Genomic DNA, 14573 nt, shown 5'->3' on the forward strand with positions numbered 1-14573 from the left:
GCCGCCACCATGGCTGCTCAGACATTGCCCGGCAGCAGCATCCGGCAGCGGCGAGGACCAGAAATTTTAGATCGCGATCGCCTCCCGTGTCGCCGGAAACAAGTGATTTAAACTTTCCATTTCTGAAGTGTGTGCTCTGGGGGTTAGGATCTCAACCCGTGCCGCTGGACGAGGATTGCGCCATACAGCAGCGTGCTCATTTTAATGTTGGATCATTATATAGCAAGCCATAAGCCCATAACAAGGCACCAATATTAGTACCAAAGAAAACTAGGAAAGAATTGAATATATGGTACTACTCCTATATACTCCGTATATCGCAGTTGTGTCTCGTCTATATACGCGCTGAGATATCTCCATGCAGTTAATGCATTTGGTAGGCTGCCTTGTATATCTACGTCGTGCTGGTCTATATATATATATATATATATATATATATATATATATATATAGCACAAAAACTCAACACAAGCCCACGAGTCGTATTATTCGTAGATCTATCAAACATTCAGACAGGATGTGCCACAGATCCGGCAGCCAGATGAGAGGCAAGGCAGCACTGATCTTACTCTTCGCCATCCTTGTATGCCACGCGTTCTCCTCTGCACACGGTAAGTTTGTTGGTACGCAAGCGACCGATCCGTCGAAATATTATCCATTGTGGGTGCTAATATCTATGCATCTGCTTGTCCATTCCATCTTACGCAGCCATCCGTCAGCCAGATGACTGGCACGATATACTGCGCAAGGAGTGTAAGCTGAGCGTGTGCCATGAAATCGGAGGACACAAGAGTTGCTTCTGCTGCTTGGCGACGCCCGACAGCCCTTGTTGGTTCAAGGAGGACGAGTGCAAGAAGGTCTGCTCGCAGGTGCAGCTGCCACCATCCTCCTCTGCCGGCACCAATCAAATAGTGCCGTGAGATCTTTGCAACGACGGCAATAAGAGATCACGCCGTGTTTTTGCTTTCAAAATGAATCGAATGGGTCGTCTAATGTGTATGGAATTGAGTCAAGAAATCGAGTTTTTCCTTGATTTTTAGCTGTGACCAAAGTACTGTTGTTTATTTGCAAAATTAAATAAGTTTGCGCGAAACAATAGCTGTATGATTTTGCAGCAATTAATACCGGTTCAATTCTTTGCTGTATTTGTCTTCTTCCAGCAAATGCACAGTGGAAGGGATAATAAAATCTCTAATAGCGCTTCCAAAATATACAAGATACTACTAGAGGAACATGCACGTTCTCTTCGGCCGGGCAGCTATTGTTAAACTATTACAATGCCGTGCTTTGCTACGGGCTATAATGCATACTAGACCATGATGGCGCGCGTTGCCGTGCCCGTCCATTTTTACAATAGAATGATAGTGAATTCAGAAATATATGTTAATCAAAAGTAAAAATAAATCTTAGGTAGAAGGGTCACTTGTTTTTACCAATCACCATGATGGGTATATACACTCTTGATTTCAGAACGGTAAAATGGTGGAACAGCTATATTAGTTAGTTAACAACAAAAATCTAATGGATCATGTTGCAGACAATCTTTTTCCAAAGATCTGGAACTTATGGTTACTTCATGATCTCGCTAATTCGCGCCGTGAAAATTTCCGGAAACAAAATAGCTTAGCAACACAGAAGCACATAGCGATGATGGTGATAAATATCATGTTGTAATTGTTGCTACGTTTTGCAGGCGAGCATCACATTTGTTAAAATTAGATATTATACATAGCTGAGCGCACGGAGGAAAAATAAATAAGGAAAATGGAAGTAATAACATTATTGAATCAAAAATATATGAGGATTGATATATACCTCCTAATAGCATATATCAGCCGAGACTTAAACGGAGTAACAGTCATATGATCAGTTCACTTTTCAAGTTAGAAAAATGTGCAATGTATCCTTGAATATTGACTCGAACTTGCATAAACGTGACAAATCATGCGGATCACTACAATACATTACATTAACTATGAGCATATATACATATAGTCCATCTAAGAAGACAGGGGCTTCTATGCTTGTCTCGAATTATGGCACTGCTGTGCTAGCAAGCAGAATGAAAACTTGTGAAATCCACCTGCATGGGCGAGAGAGTTAGGGAATATAGCACACCAGACTGAGAAAAATATTTTTCTTTAATTTAATTTATTTTGATCCTATCTTAGATGCTAATACAGTAAAAAAAACTATCAATCAATTATTCAGAAAATCACAATGAAAAGAACAAATCAGGCATGGTTGACACTAAGTCGATAATTCATCTTCCCCCCTTCTACAAGTGTTCCCTCCTTCCTACCTACGAATAGAAATGTAAATATAATAAGCACAGATGGTGAGATGGGGCACAAGTTAAATGAGGCATAACAGCATACGAGCATACTGATACTAACCTGTCCGTTGACCACTGGATATTGGCAGATTCAGCTGCAAGAAAGAAAGAAATCTGACCTTCTAGAGAACCTGCAATCATTTTGAATTATTAGCCAAAGAACACATCCAGAAAAGGGATAACATTGCAGCAGCTGCAAAAACTCAGACGATTAGCCTGTAAAAGGGATAACATTGCAGCAGATTGCAAAAACTCAGATGATTAGCCTAAGTTCACTGTGCACTAGGTCAAAGAATAATCCGAGCAGGAATGGATAATCTCTATATGCCTCTAAACTATTATAGCAACAATTCGAACAAAAACATTGAATTTAAAATCAGCCCATCACATTCCAAATGGGTAATGCCTAAACCGTTTAGTCCAGCATAAGGAGCTAACTTAGCAGAATGGACCTGCGTTGTTTGTGAACAGAAAGAACAGCATCAATGAAACAAATTATGAAAATGGATGAAGAATTGGGGAAGATGGGGGGGGGGGGGGGGGGGGGGTAGGAAGGAGGGGGTGTTAGAATGAATTAGAGACCTAAGCATCACCAATCGCTGTCGCAGAATTGTTTGGGGAAGTGAGAAGAGTGGGGAAGGAGCAGCGCCAGGCTGGGATTATATGCGCGCCTGTGACTTGAAGATAAATACGTATGAATGGACAAACGAAACTGATCTGCTTTTAATGGCCATTAACGAATCAATCAACCGCTGGCGATAAAGAACTCCAATCGACATACTGCTGTTTGCCGTTACTGCATCGTCCCGTTGCGCTGTGCAAGTGCAACCGAGCGGACCCCGTGCCGTCGCCCGGCAAGGCCGTTCGTCGCGTCGGTCAGAACCCAGCGTGGTGGCCATGGGAGTCATTGCTCCCACACAAGCCCAATATGGTCGCGAGGACCGAGGAGCCGCCACGCGTATGAGGAAGGCTGCGATCTTGTGAACTAAACGAGGGTTGCGAGGGTCATGTTCTTTTTTTCCCTTCAGCTATATGGATTTTTTTTTTTGAGAAGGATGGGAGGCTGGTAGAAGCCCAATAGCAAATTAAGCCCAATTTAACGACAGAGGCCCAAAAAAGTCACCGGAGCAGCGGCCCAGGACGGATAGCGCTTAACTGTAGCGAAAGAGGCGAGCGTGCATGCGATCCCGAGCCAATCCGACGGCAGAAAATGGGAAAAAGTGACGATCGGACGGCTACGAACGTTGATGGTCTGGGAGGGTTCGAAAGTTGCACAGTTATAATGATTCCAAATATAAACAAATCAAATAAATGACTAAGGTCATCTTCAAGATCGAAGTTTATTTCTCCCTCATACATCCGGGTGTGTTCGGATATCAAACGGGCGCCCAATAGCCTCCCCAAATCCAAACCATACATGCGGAGAAATATGATTTCCCGGACTATTCGCCATGTTTGGGCCCAACACAAAAACCCCACACTACGATGCATCCTTCCATTTTCCTGTCGAACCTTCCCCTTGCTGCTTCGTTTTCTCGCCGTAACGAGACATTTCTCGCTGGACCACTTCTTTAAAATCGGATGACGTCTACCTCACCTTTGCCATGCATTGTAACACAAACGAATTTTTTCATATTTACAATATACTAATAGAGTGGGTTAAACTAACACATACTATTGAAACAAAACAACAAATAACTATAGAGATCATATTCAAAGGTCCATTGAACTTTACAAATGCACGCAGTAAATTGTCATCTTTTCTAGGGTTTCTAATTGTGTCGCAACACGTGCCAATATTTTTATCCCATTTCTCATATCTGGCATCTATTTAGAGTGTGCAACACCTTCATTTCAGCATGTCAATGTCATGATGAAATGACATTATATGTCCATTGAATTATGATGTATGAGTGTGCCTCCTTCCTCGGCTACACATTCTTCTCCTACCCTCTTCGCCAACCAGTGTTGTTGGCGCCAACTAGCACCACGTCAGCGCCGCCTCATCTTCTTCTTCCTCCTTCCTCACCAGCTTTAGTTCTTGATCATACTTATTTCCTGGAATACACTTTCTTTCTTTTCTCGCTTTATTTTCTGGAACACTCTTTCTTTCACCAACACCATGGACCATTTGGCCGCTTTAATTTATTTTTCCTTCTCATTCTTTAAGCACTCTTCCATTCTACTATAGCATGAACCAATGTAGTGTCATGCTTTCTTTGCCCACGAACGTTTTGGCAACCGTCAGCGTGTGGACATCTTGCAGAGGATGGTCGTCATCCATCTTGGTGAATGCTTGGTCGCCCATGTCGCGAGCTCATGGTGGCCCTTGCACATGTTGGCAAGTGGTGCTCAGCCATGTCTCTGAGAGATTGTTGACCGTCGATGCCCGCGAGGGCTTTCAAAATGATTCAACGCGATCAACTATTTGCTTCATTAATTAATTACACAAATCATTCACTGCCTACTGTATCCTTGCATGCCCAAATTAACTGTCGACCAAATAAATTAATTATCTGCCTATTTGGGAAAACCATTACTTCTAAATGCATTAATGACTAGGTTTCCAAATTGATTCGGTACGGGGAAATCATATTTAAATGGACCTAATTAATTACATTAATGGTTTGATTTAGTTTGATTCATTGCTCGATTTCCAAATTATTTTTGCATTTGCGGCTGCTATGAATGACGATTACGTAAGTAGTCCCTTTGATAATAGAGAATTACACATTTGACATTCGTCTTATATTGTTCAACTGAGACTTGTGGTAAAGTCACTTTTGTAGTGGATTCATTTCTACAAGGCCTATCAAGTATTGTAGTACACATTTCCTTAAGAAATTTCTTGTCATTTAAATGGACACACTTGATTTAAGAATGTAACCTACTTGGCTCTCTGTATGACTAAGAGGAAATATGACATGACCGCGTCCACGAAGGCCACGTGCGGTCCGATGACCCGCCTGCCGCCACGGTCGTCCTCGACACCGTGCTCCACGCCCTGGCATTCTCGAGCATCAACCTGACGTCAGGCCCAGCCACAACGTCCTCCATGGTGTCGCGCATAGCGACCCTCCGCATTGGCGCGAATGTGTACGCCCATCTTGAACTCCTCCATTAGATAAGAAAAGGGATGTGTTATTTTTTGTTGTATTGGGAAAATTGTGTTGTCATTTAATATGTGCACGAGACTAACGATTTGTTATTAAGAAATATATGATCTTGCTTTGAAGGTTATCAAGAAAAAATATTATGTCTGTCTTTTTGGAAGGTGATCTCACATATATGGTGTGATTTCTGAATTCTTAATTACTTATTATTTACGTGATTTAATTGAATCAGTACCTACCAAAGCAAGCACAAAACAAGATCTCCGTTTAATGGGATTTGGTTTTTGAGAAGGGAAAAAACCAATGAAAGGTGATGATGGGAAGTGAGGTGAAAATAAACAAGACGAAATAGATGGTGGTGAGAGTTGAGGCGGAAAAAAAACCGTGCAGTGGAAGTTACTTACTCAGCCTTTAGGAGTAGAGATTTGTTGTGGATTCATTTATGCAAGGCCAACGAGTATTGTAGGACACATTTTCTTCACGAAAATCTTGACATTTAAATGTACATATTTGATGTAAAAATGTAGCCTAGCTGGCTCTCTGTATATGATTGAGAAGAAATATAACATGACCGCGTCCATGAATACATGTACGTGCAGTCCGAGGACCCGCCTGTCGCCACGGCCATCCTCGCCGCCATGCTCCATGACATGGCATTCTCGATCATCGAGTCGGCATCAGGCCCGTCCACGACGTCCTCCATGGTGTCGCGCATGGCGTCTCTCCGCAGGGGCGTGCGGATGCGTACACCGATATTGAACTCCTCCATCAGATAAGAAAAAAGAAATGTTTATTTTTTGTTGTATTAGGAAAGTTGTGGTTGTCATTTAATATGTGCACGCAATTAGCGACTTGTTATTGAGAAATATCTTATTTTGTTTTATAAGGTTATCAACAAACATATTATGCTTGTCTTTTAGGAAAGTGATCTCTCGTATATGGTGTGATTTCTGAATTCCTAGTTACTTATTATTTATGTGAATTAATTGAATCAATACCTACGAAAGGAATCACAAAACAAGATATCCCATTTAATGGTATTTGTTTTTTATGAGAGGTCAAAAAAGCCAGTGAAAATGATGATGGGAGGTGAGGTAAAAATAAACCAGATGAAATAGATGGTGGTGGGAGATGAGGCGGAAAAAAAATCATGAAGGGGAAGCTACCAATTTCCTCTTCAGGAGTAGAGATTTCTCCCTTTCGTTATGGCGTCGAGAAAACTAGTACTCCAAGATGAAAGGAGTTGGTTGCCAGGCTTGACAGAGAAACGAGGCTATCACGGGCAAGGCTTACACAACGGAAATGAAGAGGGAAAACCTCGAACGTGAAAGAGTTGGTTGCGCTGGTATCAACAAGATCAGAGAAGCAAACAATGTAAAAAAAATCAAAGATGTAATTATGTATGATAACTTGTTTCCCGGTGTGAGACGAGACTGTGGATCCATTTTAAGCCTAAAGTTTCAATTTAATTTTTGCAAAGCCGCACAAAATATTTCAAGTTCTCTTCCCCAAGGATGCACACCCTCAAAAAAAGGATGCATGTCCTTTGTTCCAACAAAAAAAATGTTTGCATGCACTCCGAAATTATGATGGAAATTTTTTAGGCCAACATTTTTGGGTATTTTTGCATCCATGACCATTGTTTAGGTGCACTGCGAACTTTTAATTTTCCTGCAGATAAAGCCAGCAGGCGACGGAAAGGGAGAGCAAACACAAATAACCCCTCTAGCGGTCCCCTAAAAATCTTTAATCCCTAAGAGCAAGTACAATAAGGTGACATAAGCAAGCTTTAAGCACTAAAATATTATATCTTTGCTTAGTTGGAGGAGGGAGAAGAAAAGCGGGATGTAGAATAAGAGCCGGCTATAGCACGAGACCCTAGACACTTTGTGAGATTGTAAAATGGACCAACTATTAGTAAAGTAGTACATATTAAAAACTTAATATTGTACAAGCCGGCTATTAGGTTGGCTCTAGATGACATGACAACTTCTTATAGCCAATTGTTGGCTATATTATTAACCATGCTCTAACAAAAAAATGTATAGGGAACTAGCCCTAGGCACCCTTCCTACGTTTACTCCCTTGAAAACTTAGTTGTCCCCCAAAACTAATCCCCCACTAGTCCAAATTTAATCCAAGAGAGGTAACTCTCCATACTTTCTCTCTCCTCCCTCCCGTCCCCCCTCTCTTTATAACCTCTCCTCGCTGCTAAATCTAACTGCCAGTAGCCATCCTACCTTCCGCCTGCCGCCCCAATTGTCGAAATGGACTCCACTACCCCTCCCCACCTCGGGTGACCCCCTCCCGGGACGGAATCTTGCTGACATATGCTTAGTTTTTTTAGGGGCATCTGCTTCTCCATCTGCTTAGTTGCTCCATCTTAGTTGCACAACGGGCAAAAGAATTCCCCTCTATAAAGGACAAAGAAAAATTCACAAAAAGAAAAAAGAGAAGCCTAACAAGCCGACAAACAATATATAGTGCAATTTAAGGACACACACACACACAACAAGTTTCAAACCCTCTACTTCGCATATATCTCGTGTGTGACAAGAGACTGTTGCTATCCGGCTCTGAAAAATGAGTGTCGTGAAAGAACGGGCCGCAACAACAGATCTCACCTTGTGGTTCGAATGGCACTTGCTTCGCCCTGTGCAACACAACTATGAGGCAACGACGAATTATTCTAGGAAACTATGACATATTAGTGGCTCAGTGGCCAGGAGCATGAATCATGATGCAAGTAGATTCGACACCTCTCGCATCAGACTCAGACTTAACTCATTCTCGGTCGACTGAGAACTAATTAAAAGAATAAAATAAACTGAAGATCCTTCTATGAAAAATAAAATATTTGATTTGTAAATCTGCTGCAATATGGGGTTATTCTACCAAAAACAATCTGACAAAGCTTATGTAGATGGAAGGGAATCAAATGTGTATCATCTGCGCCTCAGATGTGATGGTTATGGCAGTTCACTATTTTAAAAATAGTATATACAAATGAAACAATAAATATCCATATTTTATTACCAAAACACAAAGAACCTATTCGTCATTCCCAGTGCATGTGAATTGCCGACCAAAATAAGAACTAGCATCTTTTCAATGTTGGATCTCTTTATGTGGCAAGCCATAACAAGGAAATAATATTACTGCCAAAGAAAACTAGCATTCATTGGATAGATGCATGATGTGCTATATATAGCGCAAGGCTGGACTCAACCACATGAGCAGTATATATTCGTAGATCTACCACACAATCAACATTCGATCATGATGTGCTGCAGATCCGGCAGCAAGATGAGAGGCAAGGCGGCGCTCATCTTATTCCTCGTGGTCCTTGTTGTATGCCATGCGTTCTCCGCACACTGTAAGTTCATTCATACGCGAGTGATCCATCGATCAAAGGATTATCCATCTCGCACAGCATATGCGATGCTAATAAGCATCTTCTCCGATCCATTGCATCTTGTGCAGGCAGCCGCCATCTAGATGGTGTATTCTACAATGTACTGCCCAAAGAGTGCAAGCTGAGTATATGCCATGACGGCAAAGACGACAAATGCTTCTGCTGTTTGGCGACCCCTGACAGTCCGTGTTGGCTCGACGAGGACGAGTGCCAGAAGGTCTGCTCGCAGGTGGAGTTCCCTCCACCCTCTGCCGACAAGCGGCAGCAATCAATAATTTCATGAGTTATTTAGAGAAGGGGCAATAAAGGATTGATCACGCTGTGTTTTTGGTTTCGATGAATGGATCCAACGCTGTGTAAGGAATTGAGTCAAGAAGTCCAGCTTTTACTTGATTGATACCGTGAGCAAAGTACAACTATCTGTTCGCCATATTAAAGTACATATATGTTTTGTGCAAAAGTAACGCTGAATAAGTTTTGCCGGAATTGTTTATTTTCTTGCCGTATTTGTCTTCCAGCTGATGCACGGTGCAAGGGATGAGATGGCCAATCAATCAAGCCACTTGCCAACTATACATGACTCGCAAAAGAACCCGTTAGTTGCAACCGGTATAAAATGAAGTTGAATTTTCTTGTGGTATTCAAGAGTTTAACTTTGATCAATTGCTCATTTGTTGGCACAGAAGAACAAGTAGATATTGAGTTTAGATTTGGTTCAAATTGTTAATTTAGAAGCACGAAAATGTTTGTCCCTCGGCTTAATAATAGAGCTTCGATTTGGTGTTCTCCTTGAGGGAGTCATTGTCGTCGGGCACGCCGCTGACGTCCGCGCATGCTAAGTCATCTATGACGCTTAGCTGTCGTCCATAGAACTTACATATAGGCCCCACATGTTGACAGTCAAAGTTAACGGTATTGACTTTTTTAGTCCTGACATGTTGGCCCAGCCTATCATAATCGGGTTTAATCGGGCAATTGTCAGACTTGGTAATCTTTTTGCAAAAAAATTGACGTAGAGTGGTAGTTTTCAGAAAAAATATATGAAGTGATAGTTTTTTCTCAGGGTCGGTCAAATTGTGGTAGTTTTCTGTTAAATACTCCGACCTCAGAGGAACAATTACCGAAGATTTGAAAAAGCCATCAGAGATGCTAATAGCTTCGAAATCATTTTTGCACGAGAAGTAGTTAAGGGTGTTAATCACAAGCATCAACAAGGGGTTAAGACAACTTGAGACAAAGCAAATCCAAAAATCACACACAGGGGTGGATGCAGCTTGGAAAGCAGTGGTAGTGATTTCAGAGTGGTACTTAAACTTTATATATATGATATATAATCTAATGCCAGAGGCCTACCTGATGCCGATCGCCCGAGGGAATTCTGGCTAGGGGAGAAGCTCTGTACACATCCAACATTCCAACGTTGACCTTTTCATCTGAACGTTTCTGCACAAGTGTCTAAGTTCTTGAACAGAGTGATGTTGAGAAGGACGTGCATGTCATAGCCGGGTTGGGGAAGTGCAGAAGGATGCCAAGCCCGAGCCATTCGAAATCCCCAAGGCTCGCGAGAGCCACGATCCCGGTGTTGGCATCAGAGGAGAAGCGTTAGTCCTCCTCCATTGTGACGTTGTAGCGCTCCTAGTAGCCGCTGAATAGGTGAGCGAGGATAAGAGCCAGCAGGACGAACAGATCGGTCTTCGGTTGAAGAATACTAATACGATGTTTGGTTGAAAAATATTCATTTCAACTAAAACCACGACACTTATTATGGAACGGAGGGTATATATTCTCAGTAAGAAAGATAGTTAGCATATAATTAATATTCAAGAACAGATCAAATTGATGGAATATTCTCAATGAAATAGGTAGAGTAACAAATCAAGCAAAGCTGCACCACTAACATATCCGTAAGGATCTTTCCTCGGAAAAAAAACATATCCGTAAGGACCCGTTGCTGTTGTTGCTGTTGAAGTGGTGAAATACGATCTGTTTACAACTCGAATCGTCTATTATAAGGCGTCTTCATTGTGGAAAGTATAGGATGCTAATATTTGTGTGTTGTATTGATCTGACCCAGGTGTGGGATATATATAGAGTACAATATAAGAGAGAGACTTGGAGTAGGGGACAAGTCGTACATGGTTTAAACCAATCCTATCTCTAACTTAAACATAATTATACTTCTAACATTCCCCCTCAGTCGTAACGGGAGTGAAGCGGACGATGACGACTGAATTTGAACTCTTGTGCTTCCGTCGTCTTCTCCGCTGCGCCATCATCAATTGCGTCTCTGATGGGTCGGCACCTAGGGCGGTGACTCCGTCCCCTTATGGTGCCTTCCTGCCTTCTCCTCTATTCCCTCCCGCAGTCACAGCGCAAGTGGCATGAACACTAGTGACGACGCGGATGCTATTGACTGGAGTTGTTGCCGATGTGTTGCTGTAGACCAAGTCATTAATGTCGATGTCGAGGTAGCCGATCATGATGATGTAGCCGTGGTCAATGGTGTAGTCGTCGTGGATGATGAAGCCGCACAAAGTCGGAGGCGCAAAAAAATGCGCTATGACGGAGCTGCAGACATGGACAATGCACCTTGCGAATGTCAGAGGGTGCCGTCGGCGATGAGTCCACCGGTTTTGCCAAGACAGGAGGAAACCCATCGAGCACACATCGGTTTTGCCAGAACCATGTGGCCGTGTAGGGTCGTCACTGTAGTGACGCCGTGTCGATGCAGTCGTGCCGTCGTGGATGACGCAGTCGATGCCGTCGTCGAGGTCGTGTCTTACAGAAAAGTCTGTCAGAGGACGCTAGATGCCCATCTTGGACGAGGCGGCGACGGTGTGTTGATGAAGATGCTGGTGAAGACCACATTGATAAAGACCTAGGCGATGAAGTGTCGGCGATGACGTTGCAGTGGCGTGTCGACGATGATCCGTCGCTTGAAGGCGTCCCTCGCGGTGACGGAATGTCGATGCCGTGACTTGCTGAAGAAGTCGATGATGATTGCACCTCGTTCCACATCTGCATGGCGTGTGGACGATGCTTGTCGTGGTCACTTCATATGTATGTGCTCGACGAAGATTTTCTTTCGTTATGTAGTCGTACAGCTTGGTGTAGATCGCTTGGTACAGCTTAGTCGTGAGAATTTTTGCTAGAAATTTCGGCAGCATAACGCGTCGAGAAGAAATCGATCGCCGCACAAGCATGTATGCCATTTTGCATTTCACATGGAAGGAAAACACAACATGTCATTACATCAACTCAGCGCTTTAGTTGGTCACTATAGAGGTCGAGCATGCGGTCTTGCCACCTAGTGTCGTTGTGCAGCCGTCAGTCTATTGCCTCCAAGTCATCTGTCATAACTCGTCGGCAATACATGCATGTACCCAGCATGCTTCACCCACTTCAAGAAAAGTCTGAGCCTTTGCACCTATTACAGATTTGCATCAGCATCCTACAACGCCTTCATTAAGCTTGGTAAGCACTTTGGACACCACTAGAATGTACCTTTAACGTACAACGTCCATGGTCACGGGCAACTCAATGTCCCATGTGTTTTCTTGTACACAACTTTGTTGCTCCTGGTGATGCCTCTGCATTGACACCGAAAACATTTCTCTTCCCACACCGACATGGCCATCTGAACTGAGCTTAAATTCAACAACTCTATGTGCTATTGCCTTCAGAAGTAGCATGCTCTCCATCTCAACAAAATAACAGAAAAAAATAGGCAAGAAATGTTTAGAGCTTAATTTTCTTCATCATAGGATATGAGTCTTGGGACCATTTGAGAAAAAAAATGGTGGGTGAAAATATCATATGCATCTAATTGATTGTTTTGCTCTTACCATTTGAGTTAAGTAAGAATTATATGAAAGTAACAATTTTTCACACATCGAGAATCAAATATTTAATTTTTTCACATATAAGACGAGCTAGAGCACTGTATTGAAATCAAAATAACCATGCGTCTTAACAAGATTCAGAAATTAAGTACAACATGGTACCAAAAAGTCTGACAAAAGCTAAACATGCAAAAGGAAAGTCATGCAAATTTATGAATCAGTCATCTAAAACAAACACTTGTCGGCTGCTTCATCACCCTTGACAGGACATATACCTCCGTATTTTGCAAAGTATCCGGGTTTCTACGGTGTTGCTTGTCCAATGACTTCCTGCCCGCATCTCATGTTTCCACGTCCTGTAGAATTACATATATCACTGCATCACAAGATTTGAAATAACTATTCAGTTTGAGCGGCATCTTGCAATATTACATAATAGAAGGATAGGTCGAGAAAGGCGTGCTCTTACGGTGAGGGCAGACCAAACCATCAAGTCTGACATTGTGGCGTTGCAGCCACATGAGCAGACCTTGCTCGGACCAAGGGCGACCACATATGTGCCACTGGGCGTGCGCACGGCTGACTAGTTTGGCTGCCCGGATACGCCCATCCGCGGCTCGATTGCACACCATCTACCACCCAGCATCTGCTCGTTCGCTCGATGCACTCTCCATGGATCCAAGAGCAATGTGTGGGGCGCGAAAAGATCGAGAGGCAAGGCTCGACCAACCACAGAACATCTCCCACCAGCGGAGATAATTGCACGTATAGTCCTGGAAGTTGGTGGCGAGGTCCAACATGGTCCTGGATGTTGAGAAGTAATTCAATACGGTCCTAATACAAGGAAATACGTTGCCAATATGGTCCTGAATTTTGGACCGACAGTCCTGGCTCTACATGTCGCATATGTATCGCGTATTCTATCGTATGATACGTCAGTACGCGGCCACGCCTGCCTAGGAACCACATGTCAATGGCGTGAGAAATAACAAAAAGACAAACGCGTCGTTAGGTTTCGAACTCGCGACCACGGGCCGAACTTCCGAGCTGTAGCTACCACAGTAATTATGTTTAACTGGTTTCTATAGGACTGCACGGCCTAGTATATAAATCGCGTTACCTTTTCCGCTGTAGCACGCACATACTTGTTTTTTTTTTTGCGAAAAACAGTAGGACTTTGCTACTAATAAGGTGCACATGGTCTTTTTGAGCCGGACGAGCCTGTTTTCTTTTTCTAAGCTATGGCCCAGATGAAAGACGGCAGCACACGCGTACGTTACAACAAACGAAACAGAAGGATCCTATTCTTGCGATTTGTTCTACGCATGCTAGGATAGCCGCGAAATAAATCATTTTATGAAAAGGGGAACATTTTTTGAATTGCTGAACAAAAATTGAGGTTCACAACAAGATTTTAAAACCGAGGACAATTTGAAAATCCGAAAAAAATTGTAAATTTTTTTTGAATAGCTCAACATGTTGTGAATAATGGCTTTGGAGCACGGGGCACATTGCACCTGTTATTTTTCACTAAAAAATGGATTTTTACTGCCTGAAAAATTCCAAAAGTTTTATGTATATGCGTGTATAGAATATAGTAGTGTAATATAATTGTGCAAAATTTTATCAATATACGTGTGCTTGCATGTGAGAGATACAAAAAAGACAAATATATGAAAAAAAACTTGTTGAACGAAAATTTATCGAAAACACTAACATTATTTTAAATTACGAATCATTTTATGAATTGCTGAACAAAATTTGACATTCAGAACAAGAATTTATAACCGAGAACAATCTGAAAATCCAAAAAAAAATTGCAAATATTTTTTCAATTGCTCAACATGTTGCAAATAATGGCTTTGGAG

The 14573-nt window shown here is 42.4% G+C and overlaps 2 long non-coding RNA genes across 2 annotated transcripts; both read left to right on the top strand.

Annotated features, from left to right (window-relative positions):
* The first annotated feature begins 496 nt into the window (after window positions 1–496).
* LOC123495114 (uncharacterized) lies at window positions 497–1122 on the top strand. The gene is made up of 2 exons (XR_012188662.1): window positions 497–611; window positions 709–1122. It is a non-coding gene; the product is annotated as an uncharacterized lncRNA (long non-coding RNA).
* Window positions 1123–8736: 7614 nt separating this feature from the next.
* LOC120969673 (uncharacterized) lies at window positions 8737–9260 on the top strand. The gene is made up of 2 exons (XR_005764019.3): window positions 8737–8824; window positions 8932–9260. It is a non-coding gene; the product is annotated as an uncharacterized lncRNA (long non-coding RNA).
* The last annotated feature ends 5313 nt before the right edge of the window (window positions 9261–14573 follow it).

Source organism: Aegilops tauschii, chromosome 7, assembly GCF_002575655.3.
Source record: "Aegilops tauschii subsp. strangulata cultivar AL8/78 chromosome 7, Aet v6.0, whole genome shotgun sequence".
NCBI lineage: Eukaryota > Viridiplantae > Streptophyta > Magnoliopsida > Poales > Poaceae > Aegilops > Aegilops tauschii.